Source organism: Triticum aestivum, chromosome 3A, assembly GCF_018294505.1.
Source record: "Triticum aestivum cultivar Chinese Spring chromosome 3A, IWGSC CS RefSeq v2.1, whole genome shotgun sequence".
Taxonomy (NCBI): Eukaryota; Viridiplantae; Streptophyta; class Magnoliopsida; order Poales; family Poaceae; genus Triticum; species Triticum aestivum.
Genome location: NC_057800.1, coordinates 404579122 through 404594832, shown reverse-complemented (window position 1 = coordinate 404594832; position 15711 = coordinate 404579122).

Below are 15711 nucleotides of genomic sequence, written 5' to 3'. Positions count from 1 at the left end.
ATTGCATGTGATGTTTATCATGTTTTTGCATCTTGTTTACTTAGAACGATGGTAGTAAATAAGATGATCCCTCATAATAATTTCAAGAAAGTGTTCCCCCTAACTATGCACCATTGCGACAGTTTGTTGTTTCGAAGCACCATGTGATGATCGGGTGTGATAGATTCCAACGTTCACATACAACGGGTGTAAGATAGATTTACACATGCAAACACTTAGGTTGACTTGACGAGCCTAGCGTGTACAGACATGGCCTCGGAACACAGAAGACCGAAAGGTCGAGCATGAGTCGTATAGAAGATACGATCAACATGAAGATGTTCACCGATGTTGACTAGTCCGTCTCACGTGATGATCGGACACGGCCTAGTTAACTCGGATCATGTTATACTTAGATGACTGGAGGGATGCCTATCTGAGTGGGAGTTCATTGAATAATTTGATTAGATGAACTTAATTATCATGAACTTAGTCTAAAATCTTTACAACATGTATTGTAGATCAAATGGCCAACGTTGTCCTCAACTTCAACGCGTTCCTAGAGAAAACCAAGCTGAAAGACGATGGCAGCAACTATACGGACTGGGTCCGGAACCTGAGGATCATCCTCATAGCTGCCAAGAAAGATTATGTCCTACAAGCACCGCTAGGTGAAACACCTGCTCTCCCTGCAGAACAAGACGTTATGAACGCTTGGCAGACAAGTACCGATGATTACTCCCTCGTTCAGTGCGGCATGTTTACAGCTTAGAGCCGGGGCTCCAAAAGCATTTTGAGAGACACGGAGCATATGAGATGTTCGAAGAGCTGAAAATGGTTTTTCAAGCTCATGCACGGGTCAAGAGATATGAAGTCTCCGACAAGTTCTTCAGCTGTAAGATGGAGGAAAATAGTTCTGTCAGTGAGCACATACTCACTATGTCTGGGTTACATAACCGCTTGACTCAGCTGGGAGTTAATCTCCCGGATGATGCGGTCATTGACAGAATCCTTCAGTCGCTTCCACCGAGCTACAAGAGCTTTGTGATGAACTTCAATATGCAGGGGATGGAAAAGACCATTCCTGAAGTATTTGCAATGCTGAAATCAGCAGAGGTAGAAGTCAAAAAGGAACATCAAGTGTTGATGGTGAATAAAACCACTAAGTTCAAGAAAGGCAAGGGTAAGAAGAACTTCAAGAAGGACGGCAAGGGAGTTGCCGCGCCCGGTAAGCAAGCTGCCGGGAAGAAGCCAAAGAATGGACCCAAGCCCGAGACTGAGTGCTTTTATTGCAAGGGAAGTGGTCACTGGAAGTGGAACTGCCCCAAATACTTAGCGGACAAGAAGGCCGACATCACGAAAGGTATATGTGATATACATGTAATTGATGTGTACCTTACCAGTACTCGTAGTAGCTCCTGGGTATTTGATACCGGTGCGGTTGCTCACATTTGTAACTCAAAGCAGGAGCTGCGGAATAAGCGGAGTTGGCGAAGGACGAGGTGATGATGCGCGTCGGGAATGGTTCCAAGGTCGATGTGATCGCCGTCGGCACGCTACCTCTACATTTACCTACGGGATTAGTTTTAAACCTCAATAATTGTTATTTAGTGCCAGCTTTGAGCATGAACATTGTATCAGGATCTCATTTAATTCGAGATGGCTACTCATTTAAATCCGAGAATAATGGTTGTTCTATTTATATGAGAGATATGTTTTATGGTCATGCTCCGATGGTGAATGGTTTATTCTTAATGAATCTCGAGCGTAATGCTACACATATTCATAGTGTGAATACCAAAAGATGTAAGGTTGATAATGATAGTCCCACATACTTGTGGCACTGCCGCCTTGGTCACATAGGTGTCAAACGCATGAAGAAGCTCCATGCAGATGGACTTTTAGAGTCTCTTGATTACGAATCATTTGACACGTGCGAACCATGCCTCATGGGTAAAATGACCAAGACTCCGTTCTCAGGAACAATGGAGCGAGCAACCAACTTATTGGAAATCATACATACTGATGTGTGCGGTCCAATGAGTGTTGAGGCTCGCGGTGGCTATCGTTATGTTCTCACCCTCACTGATGACTTGAGTAGATATGGGTATGTCTATTTAATGAAACACAAGTCTGAGACCTTTGAAAAGTTCAAGGAATTTCAGAGTGAGGTTGAGAATCAACGTGACAGGAAAATCAAGTTCTTGCGATCAGATCGTGGGGGAGAATACTTGAGTCACGAATTTGGCACACACTTAAGAAAATGTGGAATAGTTTCACAACTCACGCCGCCTGGAACACCTCAGCGTAATGGTGTGTCCGAACGTCGTAATCGCACTCTATTAGATATGGTGCGATCTATGATGTCTCTTACCGATTTACCGCTATCATTTTGGGGCTATGCTTTAGAGACTGCCGCATTCACTTTAAATAGGGCTCCGTCGAAATCCGTTGAGACGACACCGTATGAATTATGGTTTGGGAAGAAACCTAAGCTGTCGTTTCTAAAAGTTTGGGGATGCGATGCTTATGTCAAGAAACTTCAACCTGAAAAGCTCGAACCCAAGTCGGAAAAATGCGTCTTCATAGGATACCCTAAAGAAACTATTGGGTATACCTTCTACCTCAGATCCGAAGGCAAGATCTTTGTTGCCAAGAATGGATCCTTTCTAGAGAAAGAGTTTCTCTCGAAAGAAGTAAGTGGGAGGAAAGTAGAACTTGATGAAGTATTACCTCTTGAACCGGAAAGTGGCGCGACTCAAGAAAATGTTCCTGAGGTGCCTGCACCGACTAGAGAGGAAGTTAATGATGATGATCATGAAACTTCAGATCAAGTTGCTACTGAACTTCGTAGGTCCACAAGGACACGTTCCGCACCAGAGTGGTACGGCAACCCTGTCTTGGAAATCATGTTGTTAGACAACGGTGAACCTTCGAACTATGAAGAAGCGATGGCGGGCCCGGATTCCGACAAATGGCTGGAAGCCATGAAATCCGAGATAGGATCCATGTATGAAAACGAAGTATGGACTTTGACTGACTTGCCCGATGATCGGCGAGCCATAGAAAATAAATGGATCTTTAAGAAGAAGACAGACGCGGATGGTAATGTGACCATCTATAAAGCTCGGCTTGTCGCTAAGGGTTATCGACAAGTTCAAGGGGTTGACTACGATGAGACTTTCTCACCTGTAGCGAAGCTGAAGTCCGTCCGAATCATGTTAGCAATTGCCGCATTCTATGATTATGAGATATGGCAAATGGACGTCAAAACGGCATTCCTTAATGGTTTCCTTAAGGAAGAATTGTATATGATGCAGCCGGAAGGTTTTGTCGATCCTAAGAATGCTGACAAGGTGTGCAAGCTCCAACGCTCGATTTATGGGCTGGTGCAAGCATCTCGGAGTTGGAACATTCGCTTTGATGAGATGATCAAAGCGTTTGGGTTTATGCAGACTTATGGAGAAGCCTGCGTTTACAAGAAAGTGAGTGGGAGCTCTGTAGCATTTCTCATATTATATGTAGATGACATACTTTTGATGGGAAATGATCTAGAGCTTTTGGACAGCATTAAGGCCTACTTGAATAAGAGTTTTTCAATGAAGGACCTTGGTGAAGCTGCTTATATATTAGGCATCAAGATCTATAGAGATAGATCAAGATGCCTCATAGGTCTTTCACAAAGCACATACCTTGATAAGATATTGAAGAAGTTCAATATGGATCAGTCTAAGAAGGGGTTCTTGCCTGTGTTGCAAGGTGTGAAATTGAGCTCAGCTCAATGTCCGACCACGGCAGGAGATATAGAAGAGATGAGTGTCATCCCCTATGCCTCAGCTATAGGGTCTATTATGTGTGTACCAGACCTGATGTAAACCTTGCCGTAAGTTTGGTAGGTAGGTACCAAAGTAACCCCGGCAAGGAACACTGGACAGCGGTCAAGAATATCCTGAAGTACCTGAAAAGGACTAAGGAAATGTTTCTCGTTTATGGAGGTGACGAAGAGCTCATCGTAAAGGGTTACATCGACGCTAGCTTCGACACAGATCTGGATGACTCTAAGTCACAAACCGGATACGTGTATATTTTGAATGGTGGGGCAGTAAGCTGGTGCAGTTGCAAGCAGAGCGTCGTGGCGGGATCTACATGTGAAGCGGAGTACATGGCAGCCTCGGAGGCAGCGCATGAAGCAATTTGGGTGAAGGAGTTCATCACCGACCTAGGAGTCATACCCAATGCGTCGGGGCCGATCAAACTCTTCTGTGACAACACTGGAGCTATTGCACTTGCCAAGGAGCCCAGGTTTCACAAGAAGACCAGGCACATCAAGCGTCGCTTCAACTCCATTCGTGAAAATGTTCAAGATGGAGACATAGATATTTGTAAAGTACATACGGACCTGAATGTAGCAGATCCGTTGACTAAACCTCTCCCTAGAGCAAAACATGATCAACACCAGAATTCCATGGGTGTTCGATTCATCACAATGTAACTAGATTATTGACTCTAGTGCAAGTGGGAGACTGTTGGAAATATGCCCTAGAGGCAATAATAAAAGGATTATTATTATATTTCCTTGTTCATGATAATTGTCTTTTATTCATGCTATAATTGTGTTATCCGGAAATCGTAATACATGTGTGAATACATAGACACCAACATGTCCCTAGTAAGCCTCTAGTTGACTAGCTCGTTGATCAACAGATAGTCATGGTTTCCTGACTATGGACATTGGATGTCATTGATAACGAGATCACATCATTAGGAGAATGATGTGATGGACAAGACCCAATCCTAAACATAGCACAAGATCGTATAGTTCGTTTGCTAGAGTTTTTCCAATGTCAAGTATCTTTTCCTTAGACCATGAGATCGTGTAACTCCCGGATACCGTAGGAGTGCTTTGGGTGTACCAAACGTCACAACGTAACTGGGTGACTATAAAGGTATACTACGGGTATCTCCGAAAGTGTCTGTTGGGTTGACACGGATCAAGACTGGGATTTGTCACTCCGTATGACGGAGAGGTATCTCTGGGCCCACTCGGTAATGCATCATCATAATGAGCTCAAAGTGACCAAGTGTCTGGTCACGGGATCATGCATTACGGTACGAGTAAAGTGACTTTCCGGTAACGAGATTGAACGAGGTATTGGGATACCGACGATCGAATCTCGGGCAAGTAACGTACCGATTGACAAAGGGAATTGTATACGGGGTTGCTTGAATCCTCGACATCGTGGTTCATCCGATGAGATCATCGAGGAGCATGTGGGAGCCAACATGGGTATCCAGATCCCGCTGTTGGTTATTGACCGGAGAGTCGTCTCGGTCATGTCTACATGTCTCCCGAACCCGTAGGGTCTACACACTTAAGGTTCGGTGATGCTAGGGTTGTATGGATATGAGTATGCAGTAATCCGAAAGTTGTTTGGAGTCCCGTATGAGATCTCGGATGTCACGAAGAGTTCCGGAATGGTCCGGAGGTGAAGAATTATATATAGGAAGTGCAGTTTCGGCCATCGGGAGAGTTTCGGGGGTCAACGGTATTGTACCGGGACCACCGGAAGGGTCCCGGGGGTCCATCGGGTGGGGTCACCCATCCCGGAGGGCCCCATGGGCTGAAGTGGGGAGGGAACCAGCCCATAGTGGGCTGGTGCGCCCCCCCCCTTGGGCCCCCCATGCGCCTAGGGTTGGGAACCCTAGGGGAGGGGGCGCCTCCACTTGCCTTGGGGGGCACTCCTCCCCCTTGGCCGCCGCCCCCCTAGGAGATCCCATCTCCTAGGGCCGGCGCACCCCCCTAGGGGGCCTATATAAAGGGGGGGAGGGAGGGCAGCCACACCCCTGAAGTCTTGGCACCTCCCTCTCCCCTGGTACACCTCTCCCTCTCGCAGAAGAACAGCGAAGCCCTGCTGCGGTGACTGCTGCATCCACCACCACGCCGTCGTGCTGCTGGATCTTCATCAACCTCTCCTTCCCCCTTGCTGGATCAAGAAGGAGGAGACGTCACGCTGACCGTACGTGTGTTGAACGCGGAGGTGCCGTCCGTTCGGCGCTAGGATCTCCGGTGATTTGGATCACGACGAGTACGACTCCCTCATCCCCGTTCTTTGAACGCTTCCGCTCGCGATCTACAAAGGTATGTAGATGCATCCGATCACTCGTTGCTAGATGAACTCATAGATGGATCTTGGTGAAAACGTAGGAAAAACTTTTGTTTTCTGCAACGTTCCCCAACAAACCAGACTACTGCTGCCGATTCCCCTAGTTATTTTGCTGGTGGTAACCTCCTTGATTACCCTGACCGTGAAACCCGGAATTGAGCCGCCACCTCCATGACTTGAACCATGAGAGCGTGATCCTGAACCGCCGTTCGGGCCACGGTTGTGCTGAATAGACTCCCTGAATTGTCTCATTATACTGCAATCCTTCCACGAATGTGTAGCTGGCTTCTGATCCGTTCCATGTTTTGGACATGGCTGACTCAATATTGCCTCAAGGTCAAACCTCGTCCCTTGTGTCGGCGCCCCCTTACGACGCCGGTTATAATGTCGCGCACCGATGTTAGCTACGAAATCATCCGCGTTGCGCTTACCATTGCCACCCTGATTGGCTAGGTTGTACTACTGTCCCTTCATGCTGTTACTCTTCTTTCCCTTTCCCAATATTTCATCGTCAGAGTCGGGGTCCTTGGTACCATCAGTGTTGGCATACTTGACAAGAGCCGCCATAAGCTCGCCCATGTCATTGCAATGACGCTTAAGCCCCCCAAGTTTCTGCTTGAGTGGAATGAAACGACAATTCTTCTCCAACATTAGAACCGCTGAGCCGACATTGATGTTATCTGAAGAATGTATGATAGTCAAGACCGGCGCACCCAGCTGGTCATTGACTCACCCTCAGCTTGAATACAAGAAACCAAATCCACAATCGACATGGGCTGCTTGCACGTATCTTTGAAATTCTGAATAAACCGGGCCTTCAGCTCCGCCCATGACCCGATGGAGTTAGCCGGCAGCCCCTTCAACCAGGTACGAGCCATCCCCTCTAACATCATCGTGAAGTACTTAGCGTATGTAGCCTCACTAACATCCAGCATCTCCATGGCCATCTCATAACTCTCCACCCATGCCTCAGGGGGCTGATCTGCTGTGTCATTAGGCACCTTACGCGGCCTTTGAAGTCCTTGGGAAGAGGCTCGTTTCGTAGAGCCGCTGTTAGACACGGCACACCGAAAGCCTTAGAAGTTATACCTGACTCAATTGAGGCTGTCGGGTAAACCGACGCATGCTGATGAGCCACCAGTTGAGCCACCAGCTCGGCCTCCCGACGTGCTCTGCCCTGGTCAACCAAATCTTGTGCATTAGCACCATTGCACGCCGGGTTATGTCCATGAGGTTGGTTACGGCGCTGCTCCATACTCGAGACTGCTGGTGAGTCAACGTGCCTACAGTAGCTCTAGCTTGGACGAGGGGTTGAATGAATCCGTCACGGCTTTAAGAATAAGCCTGTTGCTGCACTAAATCCATTTAAAGAAGCTCCCTGGCCCTTCGGGTTTCAACTGCCGTCGGAGTCTCACCCTCGACTAGTAAAGCCGCCAGTCGCGTTGCTGCAGCAACCATGTTGTCAAAGGAGTGGAATAGTGACCCGGCGGTGTTACCACGTGTTGAGGTGGGTGTTGTTCATATACGGAGAACTTGTCACGCGCGGCTGACCCGGCACCCCACCCTCTGGCGCTTCAGTCATCCGATTCACCACCGGCGGGTTACTGGCCCCGGCTCTAGAGGTGTTGAAGAGGTCCCTTGACTCATAAACTGAGGGCAGACGACTCCGGTATCAAAACTTCGTTTGACGTGTTCTTATCCACCGTGAGCCGGTACGAATCTGCTTGAATCCGCTGTGCTTGGGCACTTAAAACGGCCCGCTCCGTAGCCATCCTGTCATTTTTTGATGCTAATTCCGCCTTGGCTTACGCTATCTCATCATGCAACTTAATTACTTCTGCCTTGTGCTGCTCCTGGTTGTCTACGGTTACCTCAACCTCCATCAGAGTCGCCAGAGCATCCAACAAATCTGTTAAAACTTGAGTCGGCGGGCGCTCTGAACCGCCAGCCCCGACTGCCATCACCGTTGTTGTACTAGAAGTCATAGCCATGGCGACTATTGAACCAAGAAGCAGCTGGGTGCCAGCCATGAAGATCGCCACCCTGTTCGGCGGCTCACGGGGGTCCGGAATACTGACGCCATCGGAACAGCCCCCAAGCCGCCCGTCTTGTAGCTCATACATTGAGTTTGTCTTGCTCGTGGATGACTCATCATCAGAGTAGATGGTCGTCTCACCGCCAGACATAGAGCCTTCCAACTCAGCCCCATGGGTGAACCCAACGAAGACACGCTTTATGGCGGCGTGCATGCTGAGCCGTCTCGATGAGGTCGGTGCAGATGTCTGGCTCAGGGCCCGGTTCGCCGATCTTGCCGATGAAGACGTGGATTCCGCCGAAGGGGACCTGGTACCCATACTCAATTGAGCCGGCCTCGGGGCCCTAGCCTGCATCATCGATGTAGAGCTTGCCGCGATGACTCTTGGTCATCCGGCCTGAAGTGTATCCCTTGAGCCCTTCAAAGCTGCCCTTTAAGAACTCAAAACCACCGTGTGCTGGCCCCATGGTGGGCGCCAACTGTCGTGGAATTGCCACGGTAGATGTCCTCGTAGAAGGACTTCGTTGTGGAGCCATTGCGACAAGGTTAGCTTAAAGGGGTTAAACGGGACAAAGGACACGGAGAGTTTATACTGGTTTGTCCCCTTGTGGTGAAGGTAAAAGCCTACTCCAGTTTGAGGTGGTATTGCTAGGGTTTCGATTACCAGGGAGGAAATACGCTTTGCGTGGCTTTCGACTTGTTGTCTTCTTGCCCGAAGACGCTGCCGAGTCATCCCCTTATATACATGGGCTGACGCCTTTGTCCTACAGAGTCCCGGCCGGCTCATACAAACATGTCCGGCTTAGTGACTTATCTTACATGCCTTATAACACAAGTTACATATACATGACAGTTTATACTCACGGGCCTTAAGCCGCCTCTTGGTTTGGGCCCCTTAACAGGCCTATTTCATGAACCGCCATCTTCACATACTCATGGGCTTCGTCTAGATGAACCGCCATTGGGATAACCCGGCCCCTCCTGGGCGGGTCACACCCAATAGTTATATCCCCAACAACCGACAACTGCCTCCACGGGCTACTGTTCATCCACCGTCGACCTCCTCCATCCTCCACCCGCGACTGTTCATCCACGGGCTCCTATTCATCCGGCCTCCACTGCGCGCTCCTCCACTAGCTACTGTTCAACCAGCCCTCTCCATGGGGTCCTGTTCAACCACCCCTCCACGGGCTACTGTTCATCCAGCCCTCCACCGGCTACTATTCAACCAGCCCTCCACCGGCTACTATTCATCCAGACCTCCACGGGGTCCTGTTCATCCACCCCTCCATGGGGTCCTGTTCATCCACCGACACGATCGATCGGGGTACTGTTCATCTAGCGGCAACGACCTCTACTACCACGGGGTCCTGTTCATCTAGCAGCATTGATCGGCTTCAGTTAGCAGCAGTAGCGAAGGAATCACTCGGGTTCAGTTAACAGCAAGGGATCGATCGATCGCTCGGGTTCACTAACGCGTAGCCTACAGTGCAATCGCTCGAGTTCAGTTAGATCCGAACGCCTCGCCCGGGTACAGTTAGAGCGCAATGCCTCGCACACACGGTTGTACGTATGAGAGAAATGTGCATCGCTCGGCCCCCGACCACCCACCGTAACCGGGAACTCCTTGATATTTTCCTCGCCCTCGCTTCTACCATGGTTTTTTTCCGTCATGGACGGCCCAAAGAATGTCATGCAGCTGCCTCTCCGGCCCGCCCAGGACGAAAAGCCCATTTTCTGTCATGATTTTTTGTCATAGAAGTAGGACCCCACCACATCTATGATGATACCAGGTTTTGTCACAATTATCGTCATAGAAGTGTCATAAGTATGACAGATTTTTTTTGTTCGGCCCAAAATTACGTGGATGTGTCTTTTTTTTGTAGTGCTGGCTCTGTCTCTCCCAACCTTATTCCTCTCCTACACATATGCATGGATGCCGATCAATCTCCCTTAATACATAAGGTAGGCCTCTCTCCTCCTCCACACATATACCAGCCATTGTACCTCTATAATTAATTAGGCCTCCCCCCACCACACACTGATAGTCGAGCGTTGTAGGTAGGTATCCATGCCACAGAGACAAACTGCACCTGTCCCCTCTCACGTTCAGTAGGCCAGCCACTCTATATCTTTGACGTGGGCACACCCAAATTCGATGGCACTCTTTATCGATCGCGCGCACACACACACACATCATCCCTCTCTTTGATTCTATGGATACCTCAAGCCAATGATACCTCCACTCTCTTCTCGTGGATCGCCCCCTCAATATATATGATATATCCAGCACTCTATTTCATACACATTGCATATGTTACATTTTTTGATTGACCCCCCAAAAAAACACTCACAAACCCACACACTATATCTCTCTATGTTTGTATGTCTCTCACACAACCCCACGTAGGTGGTGTACATACACAAAGAGAATAGGTGCACGTACTCACGCTTCGTGCCCAGCCACATTCGCGCGAGTACATGGTGGAGCTCATTTATGTACGAAAATGGCAGCCCACGTGCTAATTTGAACACGTATAGCGGTTGTTTACCTACGGAGGTCGTGTACCACGCGTGCACGAAGCAAAGTTCGACTTGATGCGTAGGTGCGTTATTTTTAAATAAAGTTATATTGCTCAATGGCACGTACACAGAATATAAAATGATTTTTATGGAGAAAAAGGTAGTCCGCTCCACTATATACAATGGAGCATGCCTGCCTGGGTTTGTCTCTCTTCAGAGTATCTCAAACAAGGTGGCGGTGGCCTCTCTCTCTCCCACCGTTGGTCACTGATCCGGCTGCATCTTGCCCACCGGTGGAAAGGGAGGATGTGCATCGTTTCTCCGTTTGATGGCGCCGAGGCGGCACGTCCCGATCTACGGTATCAACCGTTCTCTTTGACCAAGCTCCGGCGCGGTATTGCCTACTCCACCTGCTCGCTGCTGCAGTATGGGCAGACCCCGCCCGCCACCGCTCACCTAGTTACATCCCGACGACCCCGAGGTATCTCCTGTGGCCTTGCTCCACTGCCCATCTTCCCACGTCGCTGCATATGGAAAATCTTGCATGTGAATCTTCCATAGTTCTTTGCCCAAAACGTAGCTCGTCTGGTGTACTTTCCATATTGAAATCTCCTCCTCACACCGTTTTAGACAAACACAACCGTGTTGTTATCTTCCCTTAGGACAAGGAATATGCTTCTTTTTTGTCGTTGTATGTGTCATCAACTGTTATTGGCCAGTAATTGTTTCCTTTCTACCTCTTTTTTGCAAACAGGGCTATCCATTTCACCACGTTGCTATTGTGACCTTTTGGTGAACTACAAAAATCACTTTTTTCTTAAGAGTGTTTTGTGCAGTTGTACTAAAATGTCACAAGGGCAACGTCTCTACATTTCAGTGAGACTGCACATAGGGAGATTGGTTTTTCTCTATCCTCCTCATCCAACTCCGAGCCTAATCTTCTCCAACTATTTGCTTAATCTTCTCCAACTAGTTAGTTTTCAGAGAGACTACAAAGGTGACCGGCTTCCATTTGTGTGTTTATTGTTTCATCAGCAGTCCTCTATTATCGTAACCACACTTAATATCTTTGGAACAGGGACGCTCAGCTCTATTTCAGTGGAACTACACAAAATGATCGGAATGTTGCATGCTCCAGACAGCTACTTTTTTCCCAATATGCCTTGTTGATTTAGACAGAGCTCGGGGGGGGGGGGGGGGGGGGGCGTTGCTGCCAATGAAAGCATGGATCAATTTTAATTTAACACCTTCTCACAACTTTGTCTTCAGTTGTGATGTAAATATTAGCTCTGATCTGCTAATCATTTAGATGCATTAGCAAGGAAGTTAGTTTTTTATTGTTTCCGAAAGAGCATCGATGGCAAGACACACGAAACAAAAGCTGAAAGCTCAGAGCATTGTACAATTTCATGTCGCTGGAGAATTATTTGTATAGTACGTGAATAATTTAAACAAAATGCTGGAAGCTTGATAGCATTGTCAGAAGCCTCTTCAGCATCCGGGTCCATGTGCCATGCACAAAATTATACTCCTCCATTCCTAAATATTTGTCTTTTTACAAATTTCAAATGGGCATATTTTAGAGTGTAGATTCACTCATTTTGCTTCGTATGTAGTCATTCGTTGGAATCTCTAGAAAGAGAAATACTCCAGAGTATATTAAAGAACCGAGGGAGTAGTGCACAACTGCATGGGAGACTCAGCCCGGTCATTGCGCCGCATTAATAATGAGTAATGAGCAGTCAAATCATAAGCCCCACCTTTCCCACTATAAGTTGCTCGGAAGAAGCAACCATCAATACGCTCTTCTTTGAATCCGCGCACACTACTCCATCCATCACTGTTTATAGAGCGCGCTTCAAAAACAATCTCTGGGTCCAAGGGGACTAGCGATCGGCTAGAAAAATAGCATTGGTAGTTATAGCACGGCGTCTATTACAAGAGGAAATAATGCGTACACACATGCATGCAGTGCTTCCACCCCGGGTACACACATGCATGCACTTACTCCACTCCGTAGTACATCGAGAGAAAATTGTGGACCTGATTGCGGTTACCACGCCCTAATTGATTGAGCATTAAACTAAACGCGTCTAAAGTCTCTCTGGTGCTGGAAATGCATCTATATCTATATCTATCTATACCAATATAAAAAAACCCAAATGGGCAGATCCAAACCATCTTAACCATCAAATCATGTTATCTAGTGGTTCAAATCGCTCCAATGTTGAGCACCAAACACGTTTAACGCTCTAATTACACACCACTGCCATTGGTTATAAACATGTTTTGACTCAACGCTATCCCTTGAAATCTGCCATGTAATTAATATCCTACCATTCCCGTGAAAAAGTAATTGATATCTTACCAAATACCAACGTGCAAAAGATATATCTTACCTAATATAACGTGCAACTAATATCCTACCAAATATAAACGTGCATTGCACCTACATTATTACTAGTTGAGAGAAATGCATCAGAATGAAGCGCGCCTTGTAAACTGTGACGGGGGGAGGAGTAGTATGAAGGTGCAAAATCAAGTACACGTATGGCCAGTCAGTCAACGCACCTCCTCTGGGCATATCACTGACATGTGGGACCGGAGTGTGAGAAAATCGATCTCAATTGACGGCAAAATGGCCAACCCACCGTTCCTTGAGAGAGACGAGGAGCTAGAACACACAGACGGGCTTGCATGGAGGCCAAGATATATTTGAGCATGGTTGACCATTATCATCATTACGTGTTCGATGTTTTTTAATACTATACTATTGGGCTGCCATTTTCCGCACTTCTCCCGAATAAATGTATACTTTACCAGAGATTAAAATAAATTAAGAGTACAGATGCTCCATCATGGGGTTCTAGTAGTAGTACTACTCGTACTACTAAACCTTGCACTTGGCTCTTCGCCTCTTCGTGATGTTAAACAATGATGGTACTCTTCATGTTGGGTACTACAGTGTATGCCTCTGACAATCTGACACCGAAGGAACTGATGCATGTCCACTGCCTGGGCGAGGGTAGGTTGCATTAGTCAAAAGGCGTAAGCGAGCTTCACCTTGTCCCGGAAGCTTCTCCTCGTTCTATGATTTGACGGGACACACCAAAAATTAGTGCTAGTCCATACTCCCTCCTTTCTGGTTAATATGGCTTAATCTATTTTGCGGGTAAATGAGAGAGCTTTATTCATATATAAGCATTCTTAGGACGATCAGCCAAGAGACTGGTCACTAGGAAGTGAGGTACCCCGCAAAAAAAGAAGGAAGTGAGGTGTTTCATCAAACCAGCTCTCGGCCACATTCAAAGTGCAGCAAGCACGGTTCGCACAAAGATGCACCGCAAGGTTTGCTGACCTATTTACATGCTGAATAACAAAAAAAGAGGAAATATTACCGAGCGCTCCTATTTGTAACAGGATATGAGCCAGAATTAAGCGGGAATTATGGCGAGTGTTCCATGCAATCAACTTCCATTATCACATACGAGAACCCTCGAAGAGAACCAAATGTGTTGAAGATTGATTTATCACATTTTTAAAATATAATAAGAGTGCAGACGCTCCTCCATCCGGTTCCTAGTAGTATAGTACATACCTCTATAGTAGTAGTACTAGTACTAGTAAACTTTGCGCTTGGTTGTTCGCCTCTTCGGGAAGTCGAACAATAATAGTACTAGTATAGTGTATGCTTCTGGCAATCTGACACCGAATTAACTGTTGCACGTCCACCGCCTGAGCGAGGGAGAGCTTGCATTAGTCAAAAGTTTCTCCTTGTCCTGCGAGCCACCACGCGCAAGCTTCTCCTTGTTCGACAAGTTGAAGGGACACAACAAAGTAATCCTAGTCCATACTGCCTCCTTTCCGGTTAAAATGGCTTAATTTCAAACAAGATAAATACACTGTATGTCACTGTATATTTGTAAAAATATGGTCAATGGACTTCATAATACGCTCATTGTGCTCAATATATACATTTTCCGGTGTTTATACGGTCACTAGCTCACCCTGGCTGAGTATGTGTGTGCATGCATGTGTAGGTTGAGCACTTGAGCGTGACCGTGTATGTTCCGTCGTGTGCTCGGACATGCATGCATTAGGGCATCGCGCATGTTTTTGCGTCCAGGTGTACGTGTGCACGTCTGACTGTTGCATGCATGCACGTGGTTGTCGTCCCTCACATTCACATGTTCATAAGTCAAAATGTTGCATGCAAGGTTTAATCATTCGTTGTTCACGCATGCATTCCGATATTAATACATTGGTAAAGACAATTTCTTGAGGAAAACGGGCCCATGAATTGAGTACAAAGGGGACCAATAAGCCAGGACAGAGGGAGTACCATTAGTGAACCAGAAGGAGGGAGTAGGTACTAGTAGTACAGTACTACATAACAACGTGCAGTAACGAAATTCCTCTATGCGTATCCTGTCTACCCGTCATGCAAGAAAATACAGATAAATACTAGTGAGACTCAGGAGCAGTCATACACGTAGGGGGAGTATGTGTAGGGGCCACTAAGGAGAAGTCAAATCACACAGTAAGTTAGTCGGAAGAAGCAACCATCATTTCACTCTTCAATGACACGTACGCAATATAAAATGGTTGATATGAGAGAAAAATAAAACCACTATATATACACTAGCAGGAGCCTAAGCTACAAGCCTGCTTGCTTGGGTTGCTCTCTTCACAAGCATAGAACGATGATGGCCACACCGCTGGTCACATATCCGGCCTGATCCCACCACTGGGGAAAGGGAACAATGTTATGCGTAGACGCGATCAACATCGGCGAGGGAGAAAACCCACAGTCGGTGCGTCCAATCGGGGGTCCCGCGGTATGGGCTAATGCCGCGTCCCAACCGCCCTTCTAGCTATAGCCCGACGTCCCGGGTAGTACATCTTCCTTTTGGCGCAGCTCCCCATGTATCTCCATCTCCATGTCGATCTTTCTCTACTTCTATCGGCTTCTATTTGTGATGAGTTTATGTGTCATGAACTAGTGCCAGT